The 16332-nt window shown below is 42.6% G+C and overlaps 1 long non-coding RNA gene across 1 annotated transcript in view; it reads left to right on the forward strand.

Moving 5' to 3' along the window:
- The window catches only part of LOC121013425 (uncharacterized), a 23887-nt gene extending 8093 nt beyond the window's left edge, over positions 1-15794 (forward strand). Inside the window, exon 4 of the long non-coding RNA XR_005782697.1 lies at positions 15702-15794. This is a non-coding gene — a long non-coding RNA (uncharacterized LOC121013425). The remainder of the gene's footprint in view (positions 1-15701) is intronic.
- Positions 15795-16332: the final 538 nt, after the last annotated feature.

A 16332-nucleotide genomic window follows, 5' to 3' on the forward strand; every position in this document is an offset into this window, starting at 1 on the left:
CTGTCTCTCTCTGTCCCAAAAATAAATAAACGTTGAAAAAAAAAAAAACAACAAATCAGCACAGAGTGGGGGGCTTAAACAACAAACATTTCTCTCTCACAGTTCTGGAGGTTGGTAAGTCTAAGATTAAGGTACTGGTGGATTCAGTTCCTGGCAAGGGCCTGCTTCCTGTGTGTAGATAGCAGCCTTCTTGCTGTGTCCTCACATGGCCCTTGTAAGGGACTAATCCCACCATGAGGCTTCATTCTCCTGACCTCATCTAAACCTAATCAGCTCCCAAGATTTTACCTCCAAATATATATTCACCATATTAGGGGTTAGGGCTTCAACGTAAGAATTTGAGGGAAAACACAAACATCCCGTTGATAACAGGAAGGAGCTTGAAACCGAGGAAGAGAAAGCCAGAGAAGACGGGAAGAAGGCCCTCTGGGGCAGGACATGGGAAAGGTCAGGGAATAAGGACAGTGATAACCATCCAGTTACTTCTCTAATAATGAGAAAGGCCACGTCATTTGGGGAGCAATGCTGTCTGATATTAAACACTACTTCGTTTCGTATTTTGCACTGTCATTAGTCTTGCTGTTAGTTAAGGTTTATTAACCGCTAATGAAGCATCAGCTGGTGGTGGTGAGGCCCTGGGAAAAGGAGGAGGAGGAGGGTCAGTCGGAACAAAGAAGGGATAGGGAGACACCAAACAGTTGGAGGGAAAGGTTGAAGGCAGGAGCTCTGAGTTGAGGTAATGAGAAAAGGAAAAAAAAAAAAAAAGTAAAATCTCAGAATCTCCTTCCCTTCAACCCAGGAACCCTCAGAGGCATTTAGGAGGGAAATTAAATTCCTCCTATTATTATATTAAATAATAATATATTATTTGGAAATAATATATAATAATATATCATGAAAGTTGGAGTCCTTTCATGTGGTTGTAGTTCTTTCTCTGAATCCAAAAAGCTGGAGGACTTGAAAAGTGAAATATAGGGGCACCTGGGTGGCTCAGTGGGTTGAGCGGCCGACTTCGGCTCAGGTCATGATCTCGAGGTCTGTGAGTTTGAGCCCCGCGTCGGGCTCTGTGCTGACAGCTCAGAGCCTGGAGCCTGTTTCAGATTCTGTGTCTCCCTCTCTCTCTGACCCTCCCCCGTTCATGCTCTGTCTCTCTATGTCTCAAAAATAAATAAATAAACGTTAAAAAAAATTAAAAAAAAAAAGAAAAGTGAAATATAAATACCGATTTCCTTTCTGTGTCTGTCTGCTCTAGAGAATTCTGATTCCCAAGGTTTGTGGTAGGGTTAGGTGCCCGGATGGCTCTGATGGGTCACTAAGGCCCCCGGGGCCACTGCCATTGGCTGTGGAGGCCAGCAGAGTTTCAAGGAGGTGGGTTTGCTTTAGAAAACTCATCTTGGTTGCCCCTGTGATGGTGGGACGGTGGGGCAAAGCTTGGTTCTATCAGGAGAACTGCGATCACCTGACTCTGGACCTTCCCCAGGCCTCCTGGGGCACACAGGCTCTCAGGGCACCTGTCATGCGTCCGGTCATTTTGTGTTACCACTTTCTTAGAGGGAGCCCTCTCCTTGACAGCAGAGTGTCTTTCATTTGTAATTCCCGTTGATTGCTGTCGAAGGAAAACAAAAACCAGCATGTTTGTCTTTCATTAGCCTGCGCGCCCCACCCCCCACCACCCCGGAAGACAGGGACAGAGCCAAGGCCACGTGGACCTAGTATTTGACTACCGTCTTTGGAATCCTGCTAGCTGCTAGCTTTTATATCTTATCAGAAAGCCAGGAAATTGCTAAAGCAAACACCCCGTTTTTGCATTAGGCTAGGCCCAGCTCGAGTTTCAAAAGAAGAGCCTGGCTCCTTCCCCGGGAACACGCTCCAGTGTTTCCCCACTTTCCAGTAAAATGCAGAAAACAATTGGGGATGCTGCTGTGCTAACACAATGACATTAGAAATGTGTACTTAGTTAAAGCTGAGAATACTAGGTACCCTCCTTTAGGGGGTTTTCTCCCCTTAAAAATGTGTCTTGTGCTCTAAATTTAAGGGACAGAATGTAACAATTAATGAGCACAATACAAGGAACCGTCTTCTAGAGCCATGCAGCCCCCACCCCGTGCACCTCCCTTTTGAATGTAAATGTGGGCAATACCAGGAACCTAGCCGGGCACTGTGTTTGTGCTGTCCGGGTATCTCCACTCTGTCTGTTTGGAGTCTTAGGTAAACACGCCCCCAGCCACAGAGCGTGGCCACGTGTCAGCGCTGCGGCCTCTTCCACCGAAGCGCCTCCTCTGTAAATTCTGATTAGCATCTCTCGAACCCATTGTTAAGCTTGCAGAGTCCAAGAACAAAAGACGCTGTACCGGAACTCAAAACAGTAAGTGCGTTTACCCAGGAGCAGCTTTTGGTACATCATTCTTTTCCAAACATCAGCAGAAAACCTGTACGTAAAGGATCATCTCACTTCATGATATGAAGCTCTGTACAGGATAGGTTGGGCGTCTGTAAATGGGGTGTTGTCAATCGTATCTCATCCTTCTGCCCCAGTGGGAAGTAATACACGTATTACACATAAACACACGCCTCGTTATACGAGTGTGACACAACATGCTAACATTTGTACTATTAATAACGAGCACTCAAAATGCTAATTGTCATTTTTCAGGGTCCGGAGCATTTGTTTCAGGAGAACAAGGCCACAGCTCACATTGTTCTCACAGTATGGCCAGCAGCTGGCTTTACCACAATGGGGCCCATTGTTGGGTAAATGGAGTCCCTCAGGTGAATGTAATTATGCAAATCCTTCCAGAACCACCAGCACTCTCTTGGCCCTCTCCCCGGTGGCCTCCCACCACTGGGAACACTGTCACTTTTCATTACGGGAGGCCTCGGAGGCCTCGCTCGTGTGCTGGGAGTGTCCACCCCACCGGGCCCACTAAGGAGCTCCCCAGGAGACCAAATCCTTTCTGCTGACACATTTCTCCACATGTGTCAAACATTAAAAAACATACCTTTAATTCCCTAAAGTGCACACAGGTAATTCTAATGCCAGAGGCGAGAAAGGTAGGATAAGGTCCTTTGCGAAATGTGATGCAAGTTATATAGACCCACGGTCAAGTGCTATACACGCCGTGTGCGCGCGTGCGCACACGCACGCACGCACACTCTTCATTCGCTCTAGGACACTAGCATCCCCAATCCACAGACATAAGCAAACTGAGCTGCTTTTTGTAATTGTTTTAACATTTATTAATTTTTGAGAGACAGAGAGAGACAGAGGTGAGCGGGGGAGAGGCAGAGAGAGAGGGAGAGACAGAATCCGAAGCGGCTCCAGGCTCTAGGCTGTCAGTGCAGAGCCCCACGCAGGGCTCGAACCCTGAGATGATGACCTGAGCTGAGGTCAGACGGTTAACCCACTGAGCCACCCAGGTGCCCCTATTATTGCTTATTTATTAACACAACTATACACATACCTAGAAATAGGGAACCTGGACAAAAAGATCTCTTGAAAGTCCCCACCCTTTTAAATTTACATGAGTCACTCCGTGTGCAGGGGTCAGTTTTTCCACATTTTTGGTGATTTCCCACAGTCACCAAAATAGAACTCTGCCTGCAAGTGGGTCCCACACAAAAGTTGAGGGAACACAAACTCAAAGTAACCTCTGTTTACTTTTGAGAACTAGCTCAATGAAATAAGAACATTAGTTTAATTATCATATATTATTAATGAATAACACTTTATTTCTCAACAAGGAAATAAATCCATCAGAGATGGGCCCTAACGTGGAGCAGATCCAGGGGACTCCTGTCGTTCATGACCTCTTCTCTGATTCTCCCTCGTGGAGAGAGCTTGGCCACAGTGACTACAGGCCCAGGAGTTTGGAGCCGGTGAAGCCGGAATATCAATCATCAGGATTCCAATGAAGACGGATATTCATCAGCCCTTGGCTGAAAAAGCCCTTGGCTGTAAAAGCTACCAACACATCATGTCACGGCACATCCTGTAGTCACCCCTAGAAGTACCTGGTGTGTTGTGAAATGTTTACATGTGAGATAGGAAAACAACTAAAATAGTGAAAAAACCTACTTTTACCCAGGAGACAGCCTCCGTGATGCAGACAAGGAATTAGATCCAATATTCTACATATAAAACACAATTTCTCATCTTTGTGACTAATTATATACATGGGTTTTAAACAATCGTGGCCACAAAACTGTCCTGACAGTCAGGATTCTTGCCCTGTTCCGGTCTATTGTTCCTATCAGTTTCCGTAAGATAGTGAATTCTTGACCAAGAACCAAATCACATCAGCTATACAACATAGAATAGCTATACAATATACAATATAGAATAGCAAATGAGCCAGATCTGCACTAAAAGTATTTTTAAATTTTTGTTTAAGGTTTATTCATTTTTCAGAGACAGAGCATGAGTGGGGGAGGGGCAGAGAGAGAGGGAGACAGAATCTGAAACAGGCTCTATCTAGGCTCTGAGCTGTCAGCACAGAGCCTGATGCGGGGCCCAAACTCACGGGGTGGGGGGCCTGAACTCACGGAGGACGAGATCATGACCTGAGCGGAAGCTGGACGCTTAACCGACTGAGCCGCCCAGGCGCCCCTGCACTAAAAGTATTTTTAAGGCCCATAGTTAGTTATGCATATAACATTCTTATTGTAGTAACGCCTTGCTAACCAACAACCACTGCTTTCTCCAGGGCTCCTTTCCAGGGCCGGTGGCATTGCGTTCTGGGAGACCAAGGCTGAGCTAAGGCAATCGAATGCTGACCCCAGAAAGCTAAATCACACCTCGCCTTTCAAGATACTCTAAAACCATCAACGTGAGTGCTTAAAAAAAAAACCCAACCCCCCCATCTCAACGTTAAAAATTTTAATAACCTGTCAAAAAGACAGTTTTGTAACTATAGGAGTAGGAGGCAGGAAATAGAAATCTTTTTCTTTTGTTGTAGTTTGAGGCTTAAGTATTGAAAGGAAACAGGCACTTGTAGCTTTTCACAGCTGAGGAGGCCAAAGCGGGCATGGTTGTAAATCTGACATCTCTTCCGCCTGAAGGTGTCAGCTCAGAAACACTGCTGCCCATTGATCCCAGGGCAGAGCAGTGGTTTCTTGGGTTGTTGGAGGGGTTTTTTTGGCTGCTAGGATGACAGCAATGGAAAGCCTACAAATGACAACTGAACAATAGAAAAATTCCACCATGTTGTTATTAATCATTAAAAAGGAAAACCTGTTCCCTGACACTCGTAGGAAAAACCAGCAGCCGGGAGTCAATCCTTTCGCTTCCCTCCCCTCTGACCAAACCCAGGAACCAAAGCAATCAGACAAGTGTAAGATGGATGTGAAGGGGGAGAAAGCCAGTCCAAAGGCCAGATCTTTCCATTTTCTTAGAAAAAGTATCTTTGTAACTAGGGAGGAGTACACCCCTAACAGATAGAGGCTAGTGGAGCAGAAGGTTCAATGGAGTGACCAATAAATAGTTTATTATTTGATGGTGGTGATTAATACAACAAAGTGCCAATAAGTAACTCAATACTCAAACCCAGTTCCGGAGATTGTATCAAGTGCTTCTTTTGAAGCTTGCGTGAAAATACGAACAATCATTTACCTGAAGAGTCTTTCCTCGTGTGTATATGGAAAGTGGATGCTCTTGGGTATCCCCTGGCTTAAAATAAATAAGCAAATAAAGCAGTTTAGTTCACTTTCTCCTATTCTTTTCTTTGTTATTCCTATTCCAGAAACTTCCAGGGTCAATTCAAAGCTGCTCTCTCCTCTGTATGAACAATGAAGAATGTGGCTACCTGCCAGCCTGGGCGCATTCATGACTGAAAGCATCATGTGTCTCCTGAGCATTAGCTATGCTTTATTATTAGTGTTAAGGACAGTAGGAGCATGTGGAAGATGGAAACTAAATCCCAACTATTTTCCCTTTTGAAATTTCTCTTCTAATCCTAATGGTGTACATGCTCATTTTTGCTTGGTAACCCACTGTGTGCAAAAGGACACGTCCTGCTTTCTTTTACTGAACACTAGTTACATAGCAAGTGTTTTCCTTGCTTTTTGTAGGGTACACTTTGTTTCAAATGGCTGCATTGTGCCATAATTTAATTAATGCCTTATTTTTTCTTCCTTCCTTTCTTCATTCCAATTTCTTAACTTCCTACTCACCTTCTTTCTTTCCTTTCTTATCATAAATCCTATGGCTTCTTATTTCTTTTGGCTTTTTTTTTTTTTGACCAAGTTATCCGATGTGGGATTACCGTCTCAAGGCAAACAATGCTTTTATTATTCTTTATATGTGATGCTAATTTGTTTTCCAAAATAGTTGCAGCCATTCACACTGTCAGCGAGGGTATAGGAGTACATCCAATCCCCTAAACCTTTTCTAACAGTGTGAGGGATGTCTGAATTGCCAAAAACATCCTTGTTGCTATTTTTATGTATTTTTTATTTTTAGCAAGGTTGCTAATTTTAAATTTTTGTTAACTATGTTTCCTGTTATTCAGCTAATTCATTTATCTACTGCATTTTTTAATGAATTCTTTAAAAAATAAAAAATTTGCAATATTTGGGGCACCTGGTTGGCTCAGTCAGTAGAGCATGCGACTCTTGATCTCAGGGTTGTGAGTTTGGGCCCCATATTGGATGTGAAGACTGCTTAAAAAAAAAAAAAAAAAGAATTTGCTGTATTTATCATATTTGCTGTATACATCTTTTCACAGCCTTTGTATACGTTTCTACTTTAGTTGAAGAAGACTTTTTCTTTCTTTTTTTTTCTTTTGCAGATGTAAATGTTTTCAAAGTCTCTTTACCTAAATCTGTTGACTTTTGGTTTTGTGAGCCAATCCTTTACTTCTAAGGTTAATAAAACAATCCAGATTTTAGATATTGGATATTCAATTCTTACTCTATAAAATATTTAGTTTTTTAAATTATATTATCTAGTGTGTGACACAGGTATAGATGGATTTTCTGCACCAATCTCTAACCACTAACCACTGTCCCTTTCCTTCCTGGTCATTTTATGAGACCTCCTTTGTGATAGATTAAGTTCTTATCACTATGAGGCTATCCCAACCCAGTGCTACAGGATTATTGCTGGCTCTCCTTCCTACTTTTTTTCCTCTCCCAAATATTCCTTGATATTTTTTTACTTATTCCTTCTTTGAAATAAAATTTAAAATGGTATTATCAGGTTTAAATACATCATGTTGGGATTTGACGGTATTTCTTTAAACTGGAGAAATTATTTCTTTTATTACTTGGGATAAGATGACATATGGTGACTGGGATATTTTAGCAACAGTTGTCTGGAGCTGAACTGGGTTACATGACTTTTTCTCAGAACAGCCTGCCAGCATAAATTATAGCCAAGGAAAGGATTCCAGATTCATATTTGGGGGAAATGTCAACAATCAGGTCCAAAGGGAGAGAGTTAGTCTTGAAAGACAGAAAGGATATTGAGACATCAAGAACCAGAGCGCCTGGGGGGCTCAATCAGTGGAGTCTGACTTTGGCTCAGGTCATGATCTCACGTTTCATGAGTTTGAGCCCTGAGTTGGGCTGTCTGCTGTCAGCACAGAGCCCACTTCAGATCCTCGGTGCCCCCCTCTGTCCCACCCCCACTCTCTCTCTCTCTCTCTCTCTCTCTCTCTCTCAAATAAATAAACATTAAAAAAAGAAAAGAAAAGAAATCTAGAATCCAGGAAAGCAATAATAAAGCAGAAAAGAAATCATTATATGGCCACTGATGGATAACCAACCTCTTGGTTTTCTATAAATGCATTGAATTTTCCTTTATGTTAGCAGGGTCATCTGTGTCTGGCCGTGAATTTTATAAACTAGAAAAAGGCTTTTATAATCCTGTGAAAACTGTGTCAATGACATCCAAGCATCTGTTGGATTTGCATAGTGTCTGATGTGTTGTGCAGGAATTGGCCACAAATTGTCAGATTGCATCACAATTGCCTCATTACAGATTTTTGAATAAGCTGAGGAAACATTTACTTTGTGATATCCTGCAGTGTTTTGTTTTGGAAATGTGTATTCGTGGAATCAACTATAAGTCATAATATTTACCTTTAACTATTTTCCAACTTAAAAACATTTTTTAAATTTATTTTTTCTTTTAGAGAGAAAGCACAAGTGGGGGAAAGAGGCAGAGAGAGAGAGAGAGAGAGACAGAGAGAGAGAATTTTAAGCAGACCCCATGCTCAGCATGGAGCCTGATGCAGGGCTTGATCTCATGGACCATGAGATCATGACCTGAGCTGAAATCAAGAGCCAGACACTTAACCAACTGAGCCACCCAGGAATCCCTAAAATTTTTTTTAATCAGAAAGACCCGTGATTCTCTAACTATAAGCACCATTTTTCAGGAAATAAGATACTTCCAATAAGAAATTTCAGGTAGGGGCGCATGGGTGGCTCAGTGTGCTGAGCTTTCGACTTCAGCTCAGGTCATGATCTCACGGTTTGTGAGTTCAAGCCCTGTGTCAGACTCTGTGCTGAGAGTTCACAGCCTCGAACCTTCTATGGATTCTGTGTCTCCCTCTCTCTTTACTGCTCCCCTGCTCACACTCTGTCTCTCTCTCAAAATAAATAAACATCAAAAAATGTTAATAAAAATAAATTTAAAAAATAACAAATTTCAGGTAAAGTCTATTTTCTGAAATGTAGGTGAAGATAACAGATAATAAGATGCCAGATCAGTTCCCCATAAATCTATCTTTATTCCAACATTGCGATGAGTTGAAATATATTTTGTTTACGAATGTTCTCTGAAATTTGAACAATAATAAATCAGAAAAGAAACATTATATGGCCATTGATGCATAACCAAACTCTTAGTTCTTCCTCCTGGTGTTTTTCTTGATTTCAGGTTGGGTCCTGATCTCGCGGTTCCTGGGTTCGGGCCCCACATCGGGTTCTGCCCTGACAGCGCTGAGCGTGCTTGGGATTCTCTCTCTCTCTCTCTCCCTCTCCCTCCCTGCCCCTCCCCAACTCTCTCTCTCTCTCTCTCTCTCTCTCACTAAATAAATTAAAAAAAAAAAAAAAAAAGCTGACTCTGCAGCTGTCGTTGGCCGGAGAGAATGCAGCTGACGCACCAGAAAGCTGAAGAGACCACCCAAAGTGTTGCGTTCCTACCTCCGGCTGTCAGGACCCCCACAAGGTGTGCGGGAGATACAAAATGTGGGTTCTGATAGTTAAATTCAGTTCCCGTCATTTGCATCCAAACAACTCCCAACGAATATTGCTGAGACAGGAGCTTTCTCAAGCACTGAACACCCTCTCCATGGAAAACAGCACCGTTACTCAAAACTTTGTGCTTAATTTCAGAGGTTCACATTCAGGGATCCTTTACGGTTTCTATGCTAGATATAATCTATTCATACACTTCTGATTGTACGAGGAGGACACGTTCACAGGCTGTCTACTACTCTTCCTGGCAAGAGTGTGGGCCTCGCTGAGTAATCTCTGCGTAATATTTGAGAAAAACAGTAGCTAGGACTTTTGTTTTGGACTTTTTCCACCAGATAAACACAGGTACCAATATAGAAATCACAGCTGATCAAGTCAATAAATAAGGAAGTAAAAAAAAAATATGTGCCAAGCAGGGTACATACTCGGAGCTGTGCAAATGTCCGCATGGACAGAAAGTTCAGGAAAACAAGCAGATGGCACCGGGCAAGATGGTATCATTCAGCTACCAACTTACCGTGAGAAATACCTAAGTGATGGTAGTATTTCCTTGACTAGGGAAAAATATTTATACTGTCGCAGGAGCAATAGAATCGTGACGTAGGTTCCACAACTCAGCTACCTGATTTTATGTATTTTTTAGTCCTCTTCTGACTAAATGTGTGTCCAAATGAAAAAAAAAAAATTCCTCTCAGGCCCCCCGTGGGAGTTTCTGACTTCTCACTGTCCTGCACATACACTGTCCTCCCTACACACAGTACATTATGTCAAAAAGATGAAGTGGTCTAATCCCACCAGACCCATATTGGCAGCACCATGTACAGAGCCCACATTTATTGCTTTAGTCCTAGATGTGTCCACTTTTCTCTGAGCCCTCTGACACCCCCCCCCCCCCACCATCGAGTTACCCCTGTGTCTGTGTGGGCCTCGGGCCACCGCTGAGAGGTGCTTATGGGACATGGCCTTCACATCCCTTCTTCTCACAGCAAACACTCCAGAATGTTCTGGGACTGTGTCGCACCAGTTCCTTGCCCCTGGTAAACAAGCAGGAAGGCGGGGTTTCCAGTGTCAAGCAGGAGAGAGTGCCAGGAGGGAACAGAGGAGTTCTTCACATCTGGCAGCATCCTTGCTCCAAGATGGCAGTAGCTTCCATGTTGTAGCCGTTTGGCCTTTGAGGAACTTTTGGGGGCCTAGGAAGCTTTACCTCCCCCTGTGTTGTTATCTTTTGCTTTGTGAAAAGCTGTCTTTATGAAATGTAAACATATTTGCATATCCTTTGATTTTCTGAAAGAAAGAGAAGGAAAGGAAGAAAGGAAGGAAGAAAAGGAAAGGAAAGAAGGAAGGAAAGGGAAGGAAGGAAGGAAGGAAGGAAGGGAAGGAAGAAAAGGAAAGAAGGAAGAGAAATAGCCCCTGCCTGGGTATTTGTAATAGCCCCTGGTATTTGTCAGGATCTTTCTATTATTCCTATCATCTTCTCATTTTGACAGGCACATGATAAACTTGAATGCTGCCTCCATTTCAGTTAATGCCTTAATTTGAAACTCAATTTTGCCTGATGACAGTTTTCCTTCTAGCCAGTTCTCAAGAATAGATTGCTTATATTTCCTCCCTTCTTTAAAACATCACACCTTTAAAACTGCATAGTCTTAATGCTGCTGTATAACACACTACCACAAACATGGAAACTTCAAACAACTCCCATTTATTAGCTCACAGGTAGGCAGCCAGGAGTCCAGGAGGGCCTGACGGCATTCTTTGCTTAGGGCTCGGCAAGCTGAAGTCAAGTTGTCGGCTGGACTGAGCCTTTACCCGGAGAGTCTGGGGAATAATCTGCTTTCAAGCTCACCTAAGCTGTAGGTAGAATTCAGATCCTTATAACTGGTTAGGACTGAGGTCCTCATTTCTTTGTTGGTTGTCAGATGGGGAAGATTCTCAGCTTCTAGAGGCTTCTCTCTGGTCCTTGTGTGAGCCCCCCCGCCCCCCCTGCATTTTCAAAGCCACCAATGGTCTGAATCCGTCTCACACTTTGAATCTCTCTGACTCCCTCTTCTGCTACTTTTTGGAGAAGCTTCTCTGCTTTTAAAGGGTGTATCTACCCGGGTGAAGCCTGCAGTAGAATATTTATTAAGCCCACTGACTCGGGACTTTACTTACATCTGGAAAATTCTTTCATGGCAGCACTTACATTAGTGATTGATTGAATACCCAGGGCACAGTAATCTTGGGGGTGGGGGCCATCTTTCGAGTTCTGCCCTTCACGACTACCAGGTTAGAAGCACTTGAGTCCCCTTCGGGGGGCCTTGGATTAATGTGGAAGCCTCCGCATGTTACAGCCGATATGAGTATTTTTGCTAGGACAACTTCAACTTTTGGAATTATTTGCTGTTTATTGTTTGGATTTCATCTGCTATGCTTCCTCGTTGTCTTCCTTGAGTTGAGGTGGGGGCATGGGGGTTTCTTCTACTTCTTTGCGAGGCTAAAACAGTCTTTATTTAAAAGTTTTTTTTTTTCAACGTTTTTTATTTATTTTTGGGACAGAGAGAGAGACAGAGCATGAACGGGAGAGGGGCAGAGAGAGAGGGAGACACAGAATCGGAAACAGGCTCCAGGCTCCGAGCCATCAGCCCAGAGCCTGACGCGGGGCTTGAACTCACGGACCGCGAGATCGTGACCTGGCTGAAGTCGGGCGCTTAACCGACTGCGCCACCCAGGCGCCCCTAAAACAGTCTTTAAAAAGTATATTTTGAGGGGCGCCTGTATGGGTCAGTCAGTTAAGTGTCTGACTTTTGATTTTGGCTCAGGTCATGATCTGCTGCTGCTTGTGAGTTCAAGCCCCACATCAGGCTCTGCGCTGATAGAGACTGGGATTCTTTCTCTTCCTCTCTCTGCCTCTCCCTTGCTCACACTCTCTTTCTCAAAATACATAAACTCTAGAGAAGCATGTTTTGAAATATATATAAAACCGAGTTACAATAGGAGAATATTTCAGAGTATATAATCCCCTATAATAATGGATTCAGTGTCCACAGATTCTTGTGTGTGTTTACCAGTGACACAGCATAGCTACTAAGCAATCAGAATGGACACCAACCATGAGGGACTTTATAACATGCTAACGGAGACACAAAAATGACTATAAAAGTAAGGTGTGACACACAAAACAATCTTGTGAGGAAGATGAGCTATGTATGTAATGTAATGTTAAGACATTTATAGGTGTCAAAAGAGAGATAAAAATAGAATGCTTTGTGTGGTCAGAGGGGAGAAATCTGATTTCCAGCTAAGGAATCTGGAACATTCGATGGGAATGCAGCTCAGGAGGTAAGCCTGTGGAGACCAACTATCCCAGGGCTTTCACACTTTCACCTAGAGAAAAGCCTTTTATCCGGATTCTCTTGGAGTGCCCTCTATACCCTGCATGTTAACGTGCACAGAAACGGTAGAAAATGCTTTCGTGTTAATGGAGGCATAACTGTTTTCTGAGCTAGATCTATTTTTGATTAAAGATAAACCATGACATCAAGAGACTCAGAGACTAACCAACAGATTATTGCTATTTTATCCTCTGTCCAAAATAAAATTATAAAATATTCAGATAGTATTGCATTTGTTTTCACAGCTCACAGGACCTCTTTGTTTCTGGCCTCTCACCTTTTAATGGGCATTCCTGAAACAGAGGAGTTGGTCCACAACTACACATCTGCTTTAAAGGGGAAGATGTACTGACCCTTTTAGTAGCATCTTCCAGAGTAAAAGTGATCCAGGCCGTGATTGCTTTGATAGACTGTTCTCAGACATGGCTACAATCATTCCTCTCTTTTTGCAATGTGACTTTGTAGCTCTTCCCATCAAGAGGCGGAGCCTATTTCCCTTCCCTTTGACTCTAGGCTGAGCTTGTAACTTGCTTTGACCAACAGAATGTGAAAGAGGTGACATCATGCCTGTTCTGAGCCCTGGTCTCCAGAGGCTGTGCCCACCTACAGGCTCTTTTGGGACTCTGCTGAGCCACCATGTGAACAAGCCCAGCAGCCCGTGGGGCCAAATCCAGAAGCAGAGCTGGATTTCAGGTGCTTGAGGAAACCCAGCTGAGATCAGCAGAAGTGTAGGTTCACAAATAATTTACGGCTGTTACTTTAAGATACTGAGTTTCGTGTTGCTTTGTCGTATTATCCTAGTTCCATTTCTCTCTGAGGCAGGTTGGAAGGGCCGGTCCCACTCTGATCTTTGGTAGCAACATAAACAGTGACCTGGGACAAGGATTTCTCATAGGGATTTTGCAAGCATGACATTTCATTTGTTTCGATAATGTGCAAATTATGTCTCTGTGGCAGGTACATACAGATTTTGTGTAATTTGCTTAAGAACTACAGGTAAAGGTCACAATATTTTATTTCCATTTTTTTCCCCCTCTAAGAGTGAAAAGTCTGAGTTTCAGGTGCTTCAGAAGAAGAATGGTGAGTTTAATTGAGAGTCTCCTGGACCTCCAACCTTTCAAAATGCTCCAGTGGTACTATTCCCATAACATTGGCCAAATTTGGGGTGGGGGGGCTTGTCTGAAACATTGGGATAACATATTCTGTCTTAATTCTCATAGTTGGTTTCTTTTTATAAGTAGCATTTACAGGGTACTTTATCCTTTACAGAGCAGTTAATTCTTTACAGAACATTTGAACCTTGTAACTTTAAGATGTGTATATCCTCACCACCACCACCACCCCTGGTCCATTTTATACTTGAGAAAACTAAGGCTCAAAGAGATTAAATAATTTGGTGTAATGTATGTTCCCATTATCATCTGACATCAAAACCCTTGCTTTTATCCATGGCTTAATATATGATTAGTGGTTTGGAATTTGATAGCATGTTACATGTAAGGTATTCAAAGTGTTAATCCCTTCTTTCTTGTATGATATCTATGTCTTTAATTTGAAAAATATTGAGGACGGAATAATTAACTATCAATAAGTCATTTAATTAAAAAAAAGTATACAAAGATCTACAGTCTTACTTGCAAGCTCAGGTTTCAAGTGTCTATAATCTACTACTAACCTCACTGCTGATGTTGTTGTATTCCTTTCCCCCAAACATTTTATTTGTGACTATTGAAATGGCCAGGAAAGTTGAAAGAGCTTTAAAGTAATACCCATACACTTGCTGCCCAGATTCTATAATTCATAATACTTGCTCTATCATATCCATCTCCCTATGCCTATCCATCCACAATCAATTCTTCTGTGTTCACTTTTAACAGGACAGTTTGGTAGCCCAGAGTAAAATGCTGTTAAGAATATTACTTTGTGAGCAAAGTTTGTCACTTCACCTTGGCACCAGGGTCTACAGACAAAACCACTGATGATCTGAAAGTCAACTTCAAAGGAAGGATGCCAATAAAAGCACCAACTGCAATTAGTTTCAGAGTGACTCACACGGTCTGAATGGAGGCATTGCTTGCCTGCTGATAGGAAGGTTTGGCAAGAATGCAACTCCTGCCTGCTGGCCCAGAGAATGTTCCTTTACTACAGCTCTAATTCTGAGTCATATTTTGAGCCTTCTTTCTTTATTTTTTTTCCTCCTGAGACTTCCCTCTCAACAGTGATATAAACAAAAATAAAAGACATGGAAAGGAATCATGGAATCATGGGATATAGAAGGACAGGAGACCACCTTGTGCCTCTGCCAAAGAGCCCAGATGTCCAAGATGAAGGGTAAAGCCCCTTGAGCATAGAAAACTGAAAAATATGTACAGTGATGGAAGGAAGAGACAAGGCAACTCCAAAAGAGTGATACAGCTAGATATTAGGAGTAAGAGAAGTCAATATGAGCTTTGGAGGACTGGAAAAGAGGCCCTGGAAATACTCTTCTATTGTTTTAAAACCACAATGTCCACGTAGGCCAATAGCTGATTTTCTGTCCCCCGGGAACATAGTACTTCATACCTTGTTCCACTCACTTGATACAAGTATTGAACCAAAGGAAAACATTCTTGTCAATGGATTGGGAATTCATGGTGTTGGGAACCCCACGAACTCCAATGTACACTGTTAGCTTTCGTAAATTGGGTGGGGGAAATTCTATGGCTGCTTGACTGGCTGCTGGGAGTTTCTCCAGTAAGTAAAACCCCAGTGACTCTTCCTCTCATTGCTAAAACCACAACCACTGTGTTTGGGGATTAGCAGATGTTTACGCTATGTTACCACTTACCCAGAGAGCAGTAAAAGGGGAGAAATTAGAGGCGCGGAAAGAGAGAATTTTGGAGGAATTTAGGCAATTGTCTTGCTGTATGAAGAGCAAGGAAAAATTCTGCTCCACCCAAGTCTCTTATTGGTGTAGCACATTATTTTTTAAAAGTAAACTCTACCCCCCATGTGGGGCTCAAAGTCACAAACCCGAAATCAAGAGCCAGGCGCACTGGTGTAGTTCATTATTCATGGATTTCGTTAAAAACGCAGCTTGAAAAATGCGGGGCAGCTCCAAGTGTTACAGATTAACAGAGAAAACAGTCATTGGATGCAGCAGATTTCATGGAGACTGTCTTACAAAGATTTTGTCTTACAAAGATTACTGAAGTAAGACTAAAGATGTATAAGCATTCCAATAACAAGACCATGACTACAGGGGCGATTGCTGCAATGCTGTCTACAATCCTCTGTTCAAGTCACTTCTTTCCATATTATGTTTACAACATCATCGGGGGACTGGATGAAGATGGGAAGGGAGCTGTGTACAGCTTTGACCCAGTAGGGTTCTACCAGAGGGACTCCTTCAAGGCTGGAGGCCTTGCTACAGCCCCCGCTTGACAACCAGGTTGGTTTAAAGAACATGCAGAATGTGGAGCATGACATGTACACTGGGGATGCACTCAGAATCTGCACTGCGACCAATGAGGGCACCAGGGAGGAGACTGTTCCCCTGAGGAAGGATTGACTTGTGTGCTGTTTTCATTCATAACTGGTTAATTTTGTATCTTGGAACTTTTGGACTGATTTGTTTTATTAAATAAAACTTGAAGTAATTATTCTAAGCAAAAAAAAAAAAAAAAAAGAAAAAAAAAGAAAAGAAAAGAAAAGAAAAAAGGATTGTAGATGTAGGAAAGGATTAAAACATTAAGCCCAGGATGAAAACACTCGTGTC

The sequence above is a fragment of the Herpailurus yagouaroundi genome, unplaced genomic scaffold, assembly GCF_014898765.1.
Source record: "Herpailurus yagouaroundi ecotype Mexico unplaced genomic scaffold, PumYag 198, whole genome shotgun sequence".
Taxonomy (NCBI): domain Eukaryota; kingdom Metazoa; phylum Chordata; class Mammalia; order Carnivora; family Felidae; genus Herpailurus; species Herpailurus yagouaroundi.